The sequence below is a fragment of the Hyla sarda genome, chromosome 6, assembly GCF_029499605.1.
Source record: "Hyla sarda isolate aHylSar1 chromosome 6, aHylSar1.hap1, whole genome shotgun sequence".
Taxonomy (NCBI): Eukaryota; Metazoa; Chordata; class Amphibia; order Anura; family Hylidae; genus Hyla; species Hyla sarda.
The window spans coordinates 155,538,000-155,553,560 of record NC_079194.1 but is presented as its reverse complement, the minus strand read 5'-3'; the positions used below and the strand labels follow the sequence as shown (position 1 = coordinate 155,553,560).

General features: G+C 48.6%; 1 protein-coding gene and 1 long non-coding RNA gene across 2 annotated transcripts in view; one reads left to right on the top strand and one right to left on the bottom strand.

The window, feature by feature from the left end:
• The window catches only part of LOC130276369 (uncharacterized), a 30,423-nt gene extending 26,621 nt beyond the window's left edge, over window positions 1-3,802 (top strand). The window contains exons 2-3 of the long non-coding RNA XR_008845099.1: window positions 2,279-2,399; window positions 3,761-3,802. This is a non-coding gene — a long non-coding RNA (uncharacterized LOC130276369). The remainder of the gene's footprint in view (window positions 1-2,278; window positions 2,400-3,760) is intronic.
• Window positions 1-15,561, bottom strand: part of N4BP1 (NEDD4 binding protein 1) — a 106,020-nt gene that overhangs the window by 69,642 nt on the left and 20,817 nt on the right. The gene's annotated exons all lie outside the window — the stretch shown is intronic.

The window sequence follows — 15,561 nt, the reverse complement described above, 5'->3', positions numbered from 1 at the left end:
ACAACTCCCAGCATGTGTCATTCAGGAGTCTTCAGTCTGTGGTATAACACCAGCATGCTGCCTCTGTAGTCTCCTGGGGGTTGTAGTTCACCACACCTCTGTAGGGCATACACCAGTGTTTCCCAACCAGGGTGCCTCCAGGTGCTGCAAAACTACAACTCCCAGAATGCCCTGACAGCCTCTGGGCATGCTAGGAGTTGTAGTTTTGCAACAGCTGGAGGCACACTGGTTGTGAAACACTGGTGTAATATGATGTGTATGCTGAATAGGCTAGAACAGTGTTTCCCAACCAGTGTGCCTCCAGTTGTTGCAAATCTACAACTCCCAGCATGCCCAAAGTCTGTCAGGGCATGCTGGGCGTTGTAGTTTTGCAACAGCTGGATGTACACTGGTTTGCAAACACTAGAATGCACACACACACACACACACACACACACACAACAGGTACTACAACTCCCAGCATGTGTCATTCAGGAGTCCTCCCCTCTCCCTTCACATATAGAGATAATTTCCAGTATGAGATTTATTCCCCTGCAGTCCATACATCCCCAGCCCGTGCACCTTGTCATCCTCCCCTTCAGATAACACACTTATCTTCTCTGTGTTCCTTCTCCTGTGCAGACCTGCATCCTTAGAATACAGAGCAGGGGAGGGGATGTGAGGAGCTGTGTACTCAGCTGGATGAGATGAGGGGGCGTGGCTTATTTATCTCATGCAGACAGAAAAAAAAAAAAAAAAAAAGCTATGACATCTTGTCCACAACAGACTCACTCACTCACAGACTCACTCACTCTGAACTACAGAACTTCCTGCCCAACAAACAGGTAAGCAAAACACACACATGCTGCCAAAACATATAACATGTATATTGCAAAAAAACTAAACTTACAAAGAAAATGCCATATAGTCAAAACAATTAACCACCGGAGCACCCCTTTAACTTCCACTGTTCCTGATGACTGCCATTTCTTAATTACATTCGGAACAGAGGATATTGACATCTGAAAACGTTTTGCTATCTTCTTATAGCCTTCTCCAGCTTTGTGAGCATCAACTATTTTCAGTATCAGATTTCTAGACAACTGCTTAGAAGAACCCATGGTGCTGATTGTTGGGGCAAGGTCAGATGAGTCTGGGCATTTAAGACCTTTGAGATTGACATCACCTGGTCTTCCCAGATGATGATTGAGAACAATCCATGACACTGGCAGGTCTCAGCTTTGCAAAGGGGGCAGTGCATGCTATAAATTCTGCAGGGTGCCCAAACTATAGCAGACACCATTCTTTTGTTTTCTGTTATTTTGAAAGTGTAAATGATGGAAATAAAATCTAACTTTTGTTGACATATTATAAGAATGTCTAATCTGTAATTTGATGCCTTTTGGAGATTTTTCCATCTTTCCTTGGCTTCTTTATGCACATTAATACAACTCTCCTGGTTCACCACATATGGTTATAGTATTTGCTCCCTGTATGACTATTATTTGAAGATTTGTTTTCTGTAAATGCTTGTTGGAAGAAGGGGGTCCGAATCTAATATTTTTCCTGGGGCCCATGAGACTCTTGTTTTGCCCCTGGCTGTCCCTAAGCTAGTGGGTGGAACCTAACCTTTACAATTTCTTCCATACACAGACCTTATAGTACACCCTAAGAAGCAGCAGCATTATAGGAGGGCATTATAGAGCAGTAGTAAATAAAAGCTGTGAATTAAGCCCTGAGGTGAGATCTATTACTTACAGTTAGCTTTTGTAATCTCCTTGCAGTATTTCTGTCTCAGCTCTCAGAGTTTACATCCCCTCCCAAGTTCCTTATTGCCTTTTCCCTTTTCATAGACATATTAGCAGCATATTATTCTTATCTCTCAGTCAGCTGCTAATGTGTTTGTGAATGCTGAATGCAATTGAGCTTGTTTATTGTAAGTTTACCAGGGTGGGTTGTTTTATAGGAAAGAAGCTGGATATGGGGATAAAGAAGCATATGTATGTATAAGTGTTTTTGGTAAGCTGCATAGAAACATAGAAACATTGTTGGCAGAAAAAGACCACTTGATCCGTCTAGTCTACCCTTATATTTTCCTTTGTATTTGCATCTTTTAAGAGATATGTGATTATCCCAGGCACAGTGGCGCAGGCCGCCAGAGCGTGGGTATGGCACTGACAGTAAAACCGGCCCCGTAGTCCAGGCCCTGCCACATAGGCTCCTCCAGGTGCGGGAATTAATGGTCCCCTGTTGTGTGTAGCACTACCTAAACTGCAGTCACTACCTAATCTGTCACTAGGGAGAAAGGAGACATCTGGGTGATAGAGCGCAGAGACAGATGGTAGGGGCGCCGGGGCTTCTCCAATCATGTGGCCGATATCAACACTCACTGTGCGAGCGGAGATGTGAAGGACCTACGGGTGAGTCTCTATTCATGCTTTCAGGGCCTCCCAAATTCTCCCTGCACTGTGCTGGCTACAGCATATCTGTGCACCCTCAGCAAGCTGCCATATTAAGATGCATCTCATTTAATATTTTAATCTGTAATGCTCTCCTGACTCCCAAGCTAAGTATCCACATGTTGCAGTTTTACTGCGATTGTTCTGAAATCATGGTAAGAAATGGCGCTAATGTAGTGCGATTTGCATAATCGCAGTAAAATATCAGATTTTTTTGACGCGATTGTCACAGCGAGCGCTCTGGCCTCCACCTCCGGACCGGAGCGCCCGCTGCCTGTGTCCTCCCTTCTGGGGTCCCGGCGTCTCCCGGTCAAACACACTGACCGGGAGCGCGGGTCTCACTCTGGCAGGGACGCGGCTAGCGTGGCGGTTGGTCCCCGCTCACGCTCCGCGTCCCCGTTCAGCTCACCTGCTCCCCGTGCGGCATCCCTGGCGCGCGCGGCCCTGCCCGGTAATTGGTGCGCTGGTTCCACACCTCCCATTGTCTAATTCCAATAAAAGGCACCTGCCCCTTCCTGCCCTTGCCGGATCTTTGTGCCTTGTGCCTCTGAGAAAGCGTTCCCTACAGTGTTTATTGCCTTGCCAACTGCCGAAGCCTTTGCTACCGTTTACTCGCCTGTGAACCCTTGCCGCCTGGCCTGACCTCTGCTACGTCCGACTACGCTCTTGCCTGCTCCCTGTGTACCACGCCATATCAGCCACCAGAGAGGTCGAGTTGCTATTGGAGGATACAACCTGGTGGTTACCACCGCAGCAAGTCCATCCCGCCTTGCGGCGGGCTCTGATGAAAACCAGTAACCACTTAGAACCGGTCCTCTGGTACAACCCGCGTCATCGCCTCTCTGGTTCAGAGGATCCACTTCCAGTCCTGCCGGTTCGTGTCAGTGATTATGCTAATCACGGTAAATTAGTGCCATTTCTTGCCACAATTTCAGAAAAATCGCAGTAAAACTGCAACATGTGGATACTCCCTTGGGAGTCAGGAGAGCATCAAAGATTAAAAAATTATCCTTTTCAAACTTTCTGGAAAAACTGCAAGATTTTTATTACCTGAAGTTACCTGGGAAGCCAAAAAAAGAAAAAAAAAACATAAGAAAATAATCCCAGATCAATAGTGAATACATAACCCACATCTCAGTAATAAGAAACCTCTTGTACCTATCACCAGCTTTAAAGGGGTACTCCAGGGAAGTTAATAAAAATTAAAATGCCCCAAAGCCACCACAATATCTGTTCTGTGCCTCCTGTAGTTATCCATGTGGTTTTGGCAGCTCCTTTGGCCCCTGATGTCTCCTAAATACTTTTTTTTCCCTTGTTTGCAGAACAGACTACAACTCCCAGAAGTCGGTGCAGCTCTGTGTAATGACTGCCAGCCAATTGCTTTCACTTTCACTATCTGTGTGCATGCTGTAATGAAAACAGTCAGCCTCACACGATATATGTATTTTCTCTTAAACTATCCTTTCCCCAGCAATAAAGCATGCTGTGCTCTGAATGGTAGCAGTCAGTGATTATATCTATACAGGAAAGTTCTGTGCTGAGTTGTGACTGAGAATCTTCACTGAGCTTCTCACACTGCACACAGGGAGAGGAGGGGAAGGGAGGTGTGGCTGTACAGCCAGAGCTCTAGACCAGACAGAGATCACCTGGTGTTGTCATGAAGGGAGGGGACTAGCTCTCACTGAGGAGACAAGGTGGATTTGAGAATTACACATTTCTTTCACTACCTGCATGTAAGTGACGTCTAAAAGAGGAAAACTGCTGTATATAGCTAATGAATGATATTTAGACAAATACATAGTTTGGTGAGAGGGAAAAGATGGGCTATGGGTTTAGTTCCCCGGAGTATCCCTTTAACTCCGGACTCAGAGTTTTTTCTTTTCTGCACTTTTGTTTTTTCCTCCTTACTATCTAATCATAGGGCTTTTAATTTTCTACCTACAGACCCATATGAGGGCTTGTTTTTTGCGTCACCAACTTTGTATTGTATTATGTATATGCCATTGACCGTTCAGTTTAATTAACATTATATTTTTATAGCTCGGACATTTACGCATGCGGTGATACCACATATGTTTATTTTTTGTTTACATATTTTTTTTCTTTTAAATAGGAAGGGGGGGGTGATTCAAACTTTTATTAGGGAAGGGGTTGAATCACATTTATTACTTTTCTTTTTTATTTACATTTTACACTATTTTTTAGTGCCAATAGGAGACTATTAAATGCAATCGTAAGATTGCATACACTGAACAATGCTATAGCATTGATCAGTCTTTTTGGCGCTTCATTGCTCCAGCCTGTAGCCTTCGAGTGCTGATCGGACAGTGAGGGGGGCAGGTAAAGGTCCTCCTGCCATCCCCTCAGCTGATCAATGGTTTCACCATGGTTTACCGATCAGCTCCCCCGTTTTTAATTGCAGCATCTAAAGGCTTAATGCCAGGCATCGCCACGATCAGTGATGTCTGGCATTAGCAACGGATCAACTGCCGCGACCATCCCACTATGACACGCACTCAGCTCCTGAGTGTACATCATAGAAGGGAAGCGGGCGCAGGGCATACATGTATGCCCTGTGTCCTTAAAGGAGACGTATCGTGGACAAAAACCTATCCCCTCATATAGCCTTTTCCCTCCTTTCATATAGCCATCCCCCATAGCCTATGAGGGAAAAGGCTATATAAAATGGGGGGGGGTTTAACATAAGATGAGGGGATGGACATAAAATGGGGGAGATTTCACCACTTGTTTATTATATAGCAATCACATATCTAAATCGCAATATTTACCTCCATATTCGCAATCGTACTCTTTCCCCAAATTGTGCAGCTTTACCTACCTGCCTACTGTGGAGGGGGGTATATACCTACTTAATGGGAGACCCTCTATTCTACCCACTTTTACTGTGCAGGACACCAAGGTGTACATTATTACAGTTTGAGCCTATAGATGAGGAGATTGTGTAGAGGTGTGTGTGTGTGTGTGGGGGGGGGGGGGGGTGGACACACTGGAAAATGCAGAGTCTAACATGTTTGTTTTGTAGATTAAGTTCTGGCTGGAAGAAGCCATTATGGCGGTCTAAGCCGAATAGAGAAGAAAAGGAAAGAGGACGACGCCAACCAGAGGACACAACATCAGTTATGAATCACTTACTTTAGCTGTAAGTACATTACAGTGTGAAGTGACCAAGGGGTCCAAGGGGTACTAGGTGCACTTCTTCCCAGGCATGTTTAACCCCTTAAGGACGCAGGGTTTTTCCGTTTTTGCACTTTTGTTTTTTCCTCCTACAAATCCATATGATGGCTTATTTTGTGCGCCACCAATTCTACTTTGTAATAACATCAGTCATTTTACACAAAAATCTACGGCAAAACCAAAAAAAATAATAATTGTGCGACAAAATAGAAGAAAAAACACCATTTTGTAAGTTTTGGGGGCTTCCGTTTCTACGCAGTACATTTTTCGGTAAAAATTACACCTTTTCTTTATTCTGTAGGTCCATATGATTAAAATGATACCCTACTTATATAGGTTTGATTTTGTCGTACTTCTGGAAAAAATCATAACTACATGCACAAAAAATGTATATGTTAAAAATTGTCATCTTCTGACCCCTATAACTTTTTTATTTTACAGGGCGGTATGAGGGCTCATTTTTTGCGCCGTGATCTAGCGGTACTTTTAGAGCCGTGATCTAGTTTTTAGCTGTACCGTTTTTGTACTGATCGGACTTTTTGATAGCTTTTTATTCATTTTTTCATGATCTAAAAAGTGACCAAAAATATGCTATTTTGGACTTTGGAATTTTTTTGCTCGAACGCCATTGACCGTGCACTTTATTTAACGATATATTTTTATACTTCTGACATTTACGCACGCGGCAATACCACATATATTTATTTTTATTATGGTTACATATTTTTTATATGGAATTTGGGAAAAGGGGGGTGATTTAATCTTTTAATAAGGTAGGGGTTAATATGTGTGTTTAAAATTTTTTTTTTTACTTTTTATTTTTACACTTTTAGTCCCCTTAGGGGACTTTTAGGAGGAATCATTAGATTTCTCATACAGATCAATGTGGTTTCATAAAACCACCCTGATCTGTGTGCTCTGCGCTCGATTGATAAAGCCTGGCCCTGCCAGGTTTTATCATTCAGAGCACAGGAGCCGGCAGTGAAGGAGAGGTAAGCCCTCCGGCTACCTCAGCAGTGGATCGCGTTGTGGGGGTCGGTGGGCCATCCACCCCACTGGACCACCAGTGAGCGTTGAAATGTACCTTTAGATGCCGCTGTCAACTTTGACAGCCGCGATCTAAAGGGTTAATAGCCGGCCGCAGCAATCACCGCATGTCGGCTTTTAACACCGGCCCCCAGCTACAGGAATACAGGAATCAGCTGGGGGCCGCGCGGTACACCGCTTACCGTCTCAGGACGAGCCGGCTCGTCCTTCGTCAGCAACCGGTTAAATTCAATTAATTAGGAAAGGAATAGAAAAACATCAAAAACAGCTCCATGTCTGTCCCCAGGTTGTGTATGGTATTACAACTTGGCTCCATTCACTTAAATGGAACTGAGCTGCAGAACCACAGTCAACCTGGAGACAGACGGGGAGCAATTTTTTCTATAAATCCAATCAAATCCAATCCAAAAACAGGAGCTGGATGTGGGAGTTGGGAAGAGTGTAAGGGAGCAAATTTCATCCCAGATATATTCTACTCCAGCTATATTTCACTCCTGCTTAGAGTTGATTAGGCTTGTTAAAAGAGACCTATAGTTAGTGAAAGACCTCTGTGAAAAGAGAGCTTTGTCTCTCAGTAAAAGGCTCCAAGTGTGAGACACAGGCTAGGCCAGGCCTGTGGGAGCTTCAGCCTTGATGAATCCAAGTCTGGTAAGACATGGCTGGTGCTGTGGAGCATTAGGCTACAAACTAATAGTTAGAGATACTGTCCTATGTTAGCTAGCTCTCAGATGAGCAGGTTTTGGTTTTGTCCTATGTGCATATGGTTGCCAATGTTTTCCATTTGTAGATGAAGAATAAAGCAGGCTGAGGCCAGTTTATACAAACATTTTTGTGTGGTCTGCAGTTTGAGATGTCTTAGACTGTGGAGATGGCGATCCACGCGAGTGAATAACCTCAAGTTTGTGACACATATTTTAAATTTCAATAATTCACTGCGTATTGATCTATTACAGATGCTTTCAATTGCAGATGTGCAGTTTTTTTAACGTGTCATGAGGTTAAAGGGGTACTCAGGTAGAAAACAAATCAAATCAAATCAACTGTTGCCAAAAAGTTAAACAGAGTTGTAAATTACTTCTTTAAAAAAAACTTAATTCATCAGTACTGTTGTATGCTCCTGAGGAATTTGAGTAGTTTTTTCCAGTCTGACCACAGTGCTCTCTGCTGCCACCTCTGTCCATGTCAGGAACTGTCCAGAGCAGGAGAGGTTTGCTATGGGGATTTGCTCCTACTCCGGACAGTTCCAGACATGGACAGAGGTGTCAGCAGAGAGCACTTCCTGTGGAACACAGCAGCTGTTGGGTGTGTCTGACTTCCAGAGTTTTCCAGAGAGAGAGGATTGAAGCAGTGTTTCCTACAGCCTTTTCCCCAGGAGGGTGGCAGCTTCCTTGGGACAGCCTCCTGCTATGGAGCCCCAGACTTCCACCCCTCGAACTAGGCCGGCGGGGGGTGGAAGTGAGAGAGCTACGGCCGATTCCCAGGACAGGTGAGAAGATCCAGCAGGCTCCGCAGTAATGTGGAGCCCACTCCCCCGTCTGTTGCTGGAATCCGCAAGGCGTCCGGTAAGAAGCTTTTGGTTATGTCTTCGGGGACTGTGTCTGATATTATGGAACCCCAGCAATGGGGGGTGAAGGGACCCAGGGAGTCGCTAGCTACCTTCGGTTCCTGCATGCAGGCAAATCTTGTAGAATATGAGCAGCTGGGAAAAAAGCTGAAAATCATAAGGGAAGACCTGAAGTTTGCCCGCTACCAAACAGATAACTCTGCCAAGGCTATGAGGGCAAGGTTCGCTGCCAGGGTGTGTGAGCTGAAGGCAGAGGAGCAGGAGGTGGTGAGAGCCCGAATGCTGATTATAGAGGGAGCAGGCATGTTTAAAGAAAAATTTAAGAATGAAGACCGCTATAAAACCATGTGGACCCCTGTGAAGGAGGAAGAGGATAGTCAGGGGGAGGAAGAGTGCTTGTGTGTTACGGAAGAGAAGATGGAGGAAGGTGGTGAGGGAGATGGCGGCAGTGAGGGTGATGAGAGTGAGGGGGATCTGTGTGATACCCCGTGTATCCCTAAGACCTCTGTCACCCCGAGTGCGGATTACATCAACCCTGCCCAAGGCGCCTTACCAGCCACCTCTGAGGAAAGTGACAGTAATGATGGCGGTGACAGTGGCCCAGTCGGTGGGGGGCTCCTGCGGGCCATAGTGATGCAGGAGTCACCCACCCGTCTGGAAAATTTCAGTTTTGGCCAGGACCTGGGCCCTGAGGAGAGGAAGAAAAAGAAGAAAAAGGCTGAGGAGCAGATAAAGTTTGTTTTCTCTCCTATCCAGCAGTCTGGGCCACCTGAAAAGTTGGTTCAGGCTGCTGGGCCCCCCACCCTGCCAGATCCCGCTTCTGCTGTGGAACGGGACCAGCACGGGGGTACAGTGCTGCATCCAACATGGCCGCGGGTGCTACAGTCACGCGTCCTGCTGGTAGGGAAGAGCAGGACGGGCTAATGGTGGGCAATAGTTATGCGGCAGTTTGCAAGGGGAGCGGTTCCCCGAGTATTGTGGGCAATGTTACTAGCCCTGCGGGGCACTTACCTGAGGGGGGGGGGTGTCCAGGCGCCTGAGGTGTGTGGTGAGATCTTCTGCTCAGGGGGCGGTCCCCTGGGCGCTGCTAGTAGTGTTGGTGCTGCGGGGCACTCCCCTGTGAGGGGGGGGGAGCATCCAGGTTTCAGGACCCGCTGCTGAGCCCATGCGGTTGGGCGCAGTGTGTGGCGCGGGCACTGCAGGATCTCCCCTGTGAGAGAGGGGAGTCCCTGCACACCAGTGGCAGGAGGAGGGGTGAAGGTGCGCCCGGAGGGGCAGCCTCAGCTTCGGGAGGTGATGTCGGCGGTAACATCTCGAATGGAGGAGGAGTCAGCATCACCGACAATGGCAGCCGCCAATGGCAGTGACCTGAGAATGTACAAAAAGGCCAAGCTAAAGCATGTCCAGGCCAGCCCAGAGGTAGTGGGTGAAGCAGCTGCTGATCCCAAAAATACTGTCAATAAAAGCAATGTTTATAGAAGGTGTGTGAAAGATGGGAGTGGTAGTGCTGTGGATGAGAGGGGTGTATGTGGCAGTGGTGCAAATGGGAGGAGTGGTAGTGGTGCAGATGGGAGGAGTGGTAGTGGTGCAGATGGGAGCAGTGGTAGTGGTGTAGATGGGAGCAGTGGTAGTGGTGTGAATGAGAGGGGTGATAGTGGAGTGAATGAGAGGAGTGGTAGTTGTGCAGATGGGAGGAGTGGAAGTGGAGTGATCGGGAGGAGTGGCAGTGAAGTGAATAAGAGTGGTGATAGTGGAGTGAATAGGAGGAGTGGTAGTGGTGTGAATGAGAGGAGTGGTAATGGTGCAGATGGGAGGAGTAGTGGTGTGAATGAGAGTAGTAGTAGTGGTGTGGATGGTAGGAATAAGAGTGGCTTTTGTGGCAGTACAGGTGGCCTAGGCGGGGATGTAGGGACGGTGTCTGGTCCGGCTGCCCCCCGGTCGTCAGGAGTTATGCAAGTGTGGCGGCTGAGGGTTCAGTAGGATCTTTACCTCCTGCATCTGGTGAAGGTCACTTGCAACGGCGCCTCCTGGAGGCACTAAAGAGAGGAGAAAGGATGCTCCAGGTAGAGGGAAAGGAGATGGACCTGTCTTTTTGGGTGGAGAGACATGGTCTGGGAGCGTTCCGAGAGAGCAATGGGGAGACCGTATGGTCCCTCCAGACACCCGGGCAGGAGGTAGGTCACAGGAATGTGTCCCGTTTGGTCTGGAAAGGTGAAGATGCGTGCCCCCAAAGGGGCAAGGTGGTGGAGCTTCTTTTCTGAATGGGTTTCAGGGCTGGGGACATCTTTGCCCTGATTCACCCCTTCGGCTCCTCCGAGTTTGACGTCAGCTTAGTTAGGCCGGAAGGACTAGATCTCTTTTGGTCTAATTATGAGCTGATGAAAAACGAGCCTGGATGGTGAGATTTCGCTGTTAAAGAAAGTGACCGTTTTGACCCGTAACGAGTCACTTTCTTGTTATGACATTATGACCTGGCTGGGCAGGTACGGGGAGGTGACGGACGTCCCCCGGAAGAACTTTGACGAGCACAATATATGGTCTTGGGCCTGGACGTTTTCCGTTCGTCTCAGGCGTTCAGGGAACACGGTCACCCACATCCCTTCGGCCGCCTTCCTGGGACGCGACAGGATTCAGATCTTCTACCAGGGGCAGCCGAAGCTGTGTCACAGGTGACCCAAACCACTTTAGTGCCAACTGCACTCAGCAGATATGCGCCCTCTGCTGTGGGGTGGGTCATCTGGCGGCCACCTGTGGGCAGATTCGGTGTAACTTGTGTGGTGACTTAGGTCACCCGTTCAGCCGGTGTCCACGCTCGTTCTCTAACACTGTGACCGCCCCGGCTGGGGAGAGCCTAACGGTTGCCCCAGCGGGGGAGGGGACTAGGGGAGGAGAGGGGGCACCAAAGCCAGTGAAGAAAAAACATAAGACCCCCTCTATGCGGAGGCAAGAGGAGAAGCGCAGGTTGGAGAGGGCCTTTGAGAATGCCCAGGTGCCAGGGGTGGCTCGGGGTCCCACTCCAGACAATGGCTCAGAAGGAGGTCAGAATAACTCTGAGGCTTTGGGTGGGGCCGAACTGGATAAAGAGATAGGGAGACTGCGTAGGGAAGAAGGTCAAGATGCTCCTTCCTCCAGTCATGCCTCTGAATCCGAAACTGTGGATGAGGAGGAGAAGGAGGGGCAGACAGTAAATGGTGGCCAGAAAAAGAAGAGGAGGAAGAAGAGTAAGAGTAAGGCGGTGCCGTCCTCCTCTTCAGTTGTAGCCTCAGACCATAGAAGGAACAACTCAGTCTCCGACCCTCTGATCGTCCTTTCAAATCGATATGAGGCCCTTGGGGATACTATCTCCCCTCCTCTTCTCAAGGGTCAGGAGGCAGTGTGGCCTCCAGGAGTTGCCGAGCCTCCTTCCTCTGGGGCAGTTTCCTCGGGGGCGGAGGTAACACCAGATGCCAGAGGTAAAGATCCTGGGATGGATATATCCCGATTCAGATGGGGGTGGAGGTAAGGAGAGGAAGAAGGTTTAAGGGGTGAGGCCATCTAACTCAATCACCCAGGATGGCGGCACTCACTGACGTTGGCATCCATTAACTGTGCCAGCATAAAATCAGATACGGCTAGATTCGCAGCCTTTGATTTTCTCGGCCGTGTTGAAGCCGACATTTTCTTTTTACAAGAGACCAGGTTGTCAGATCTAGCCTCCCTGGTAAAAGCCAGAAGAGAGTGGAGGCGCGGTCCCTCCCACTGGTCACTTGCGGCTGAGCCGTATAGTGGGGTGGCGGTCCTTTTTACCGCTCCTGTTGAATGCAGACGGGTTATTGAGTTAGAAATGGGGAGGTGCCTGATCTTAGATGTCTTCATGAAGGGACAAGAGCTCCGGCTCATTAACATCTACGCCCCGCAAACTAAGCGGGGCCGTAAAGATCTCTTTATGAGGATTAAGCCCTTTCTAAGAGTCGGCAAGTGATCTTTGGAGGGGACTTCAATAATGTCACAAGGTCCCAATATAGGAGAGGCTCCAATGGTCCGCTGACTTGCGATAGTGTGGCATTGATTAGCATAGTTAGAGAAGCTCGCCTAGAAGATGCCCACATCCGGAGCCCCTCAGGCCACGCGGGTTTCACCTATCATCAAGGTAGTCGCAGGTCTAGGATAGATAGGTTTTATTTAAAGAAGGAAGCCGTCTTTTCCGCAGTGTCCGTGGTTGAGGTGGAGTTCTCCGATCACTGTATGATTTTGTTTTTCCTGAATGTTTCAGAGACCTCCCGGATGGGAAAAGGTTATTGGAAGCTGAATTCGTCCCTCCTGGAGGAAGCGGAGATAAGACAGTCCTTTGAGGACCTTAGAGGTACCTTTACTGGACCTATGTAGTAGTAAGTCAGAGTGGTGGGAGATATTCAAGAAGCGGGTTGCGGGGTTCTTCCACCAGCTCTCGAGCTTCAGGTCCCTGAATAGGTACCGCCTGTATCAGGGTCTGAGGAGGAAACTCGACATTCTTGTCTCGACTGGAGGTAGCCGTGAGGATATCTCCAGAGTGAAATCCTTGCTGATGGGGTGTCAGTACGATAGGCACGCATCTTTGGTTTTTGAGAGGGATTTCGGGAAGTACCGCTCGCCCAACCCTTACAGAAACTGTAAGATGTCAGTGAGTAGTAAAGTCATTTCAGGACTGATTGATAGTACAGGATCTCTGAATCGGTCCAGATCAGGGATCTTGGAGGTCGTCAGATCCTTCTACTCGCACCTCTTGGGGAGGAAGGATCTAGTTCGAGACAAGATGTCGGCTTTCCTGGCTGAAACCATGCTTGAGCCAGGGGTAGACCCCTCTCTTGATATTTTGGCAGAAGAAATCAGGGAAGAGGAAGTGAGACTGGCGATCGAGGGGCTTGCCCCTAAGAAGTCGCCAGGTCCTGATGACTTAACATCCGAGTGGTACAGGACCTTTAAGGAGTCTTTAGCTCCCCTCTTGACTGAGGTATTCAATGAGTGTCTCTCCTCGGGCACTCTGCCGAATTCAATGAGGAGGTCAGCCCTGATTCTTCTGTCAAAGGGTAAAGATCCCAGCCGTATTGAGAATTGGAGGCCCATAGCTCTTATCAATACGGACAGGAAGCTTCTGGCTAAGATACTGTTTAATCGGCTGGTGAAGTTTGCACCCCGGCTCCTTTCGGGGGCTCAGCACTGCTCTGTTCCAGGCCGAAGCACCTTAAGTGCGGTCCTTAGTGTCAGGGAGGCAGTGGAGCGGAGTAGTGCGGGTTTCTGGAAGGGGTACTTGCTGTCCCTGGATCTGGCCAAAGCGTTTGATCGGGTGAACCACGAGTACCTCTGGTCCGTCCTCCTGAGATATGGCTTACTGACTACTTTTGCTAATTGGCTTATGATCTTGTATGCAGGGGCAGAGAGTTTCCCGCTGGTGAACGGTTGGTCTGGCAGCTCTTTTGTGATGGGATCCGGAGTTCGTCAGGGTTGTCCTTTGAGCCCGCTTTTATACGTGTTTGCGATCGATCCCTTCGTCCGGAGGGTAGATTGTGGGCCGTTGGCGGGAGTCGGGATGAGTCTGGCGGAGCTGGATGTCGCCCAGAGAGTGGTGGCGTACGCTGACGATGTCACCATTTTCGTGTCCTCGTGAGAGGAGGTCGATGTGGTGATGTCGGAAGTGGACCGCTACTCGGAGGCATCCGAGTCTAAGATCACCCGTGATAAGTGTGAGAGTCTCTGGCTGGGAGGGGGAGATCCCACGTTTGATCTCCCGGACACCCTTCCAGGGCCCCAAGAGTCAGCAAAAGTTTTGGGCATCATATTCGGCCAGGATGATTATCCCACCAAAAACTGGGATGGTAAGCTCCAGGATGCCGCTCAGAAGGTGGACCAATGGAAGGGTTGGTCTATGACCCTCAGGGAAAGGGTACACCTGATCAAATCGTACCTGCTCCCCTTGTTTATCTATCTGGGCAGCATATGTATCTTGCCAGAGGCCTACTACACTAGGGTCTACAGCCTGTTTTTCCAACTGTTATGGGGAAACAGGATGAATCTAGTCAAGAGGGAAGTTACGTACCACACTAGGAGACTAGGGGGTTTATCGGTAAACCCTGTGGTGTTCTTAACCAACACCTTCTTGAAAGCTAACATCTCAAACCTCTGGTCAGAGAGGACTTCTCCGTGGGTACTCTCCCTCAGGGAATGGTTTCGGATTTTCTTCCAGGAATGGGAGACAGGAGGGCAAGTGAAGGACCTCCGTACGCCCCATGGATATCTTCCGGCTTATGCTTCCCCCGACTCTGAAAACGATACGTCGGTGGGGTCTGGGAGTGTGGGAGATCAGGACCCAGACAAGGCAGTTCCTTGACAAACGGGTTCTGTTGACCCACTTCCAGAAGCCTCTGGCGCTCAGGGACTGCCCAGGTCGGGATCTGAGGGTGGGGTTGTACCTTTTAAACATGAAAAGGATCCCCCAGAAGTTTTGGGACTTGGCCTGGCGCTGTTTTCAGGGGAAGCTATATGTGAGGGACAATTTGAAGTGTAGGAACTCTGATGACTGGGGATGTCCCCAAGAAGAGTGCGGGGACACGCTGGAAAGCATGGACCACTTCCTGCTTCATTGTCCCTTTTAATATAAGGGTTTACAACAGGGTGGGTGCTTCCATCGGCTGGAGTCAACTTGCCGGCCTTACCTATCCGGAGTGGGCTTATGGGGCATTCAGGACCCTGGGTGGCCGAGACCCGGGCACTTTATTCTTAGTTAGTTTAGTGGTTAGGTACTACACGTGGAATGCATGGTGTTTAGTGTCGACCCAACAGAAAATCCTCTCCGAGGTGGAGGTCTGTAGGAACATCACCGGTGACCTCGGGAAGATCAGGTCTTTGGAGTATGGCAGTCTTGGTAACAGTAGGGCTTCTCTCCTATGGAGAGGGTTTTCTTTTGATGTGCCCTAGGTACTAGACCTTTTGGGATAGAGTACCATTATTTTGGTTAGGGACAGTGTTATAGGGATAGAGATAGGATGAGAACAGGGTTAGTTTGAATGGAGGGATAGGATTAGGGAGAATTGTAGGGGGAGTTAGGGAAAGAGTGTAAAATTATTTTGAATGTATCAAGTCTGCCATCCTTCTTCCCGGTGGTGGGCTAATGCATGTGCACGCTACCTTTTTGTTTTGTTTTTAAGCTGATATAGTATGAAGGGCTTACAGGCGACCAAACTTGGGCCTAAAGTGGGTTGTGGTTCTGTGTGTATAAGTTTGTGTATAAGTTGGTTGGGAGGAGTGCTAGGTGGGGAGGGTGTGCTTGTGGGTGGCGGTGTTCATCTTTGGGGGACCTGACAT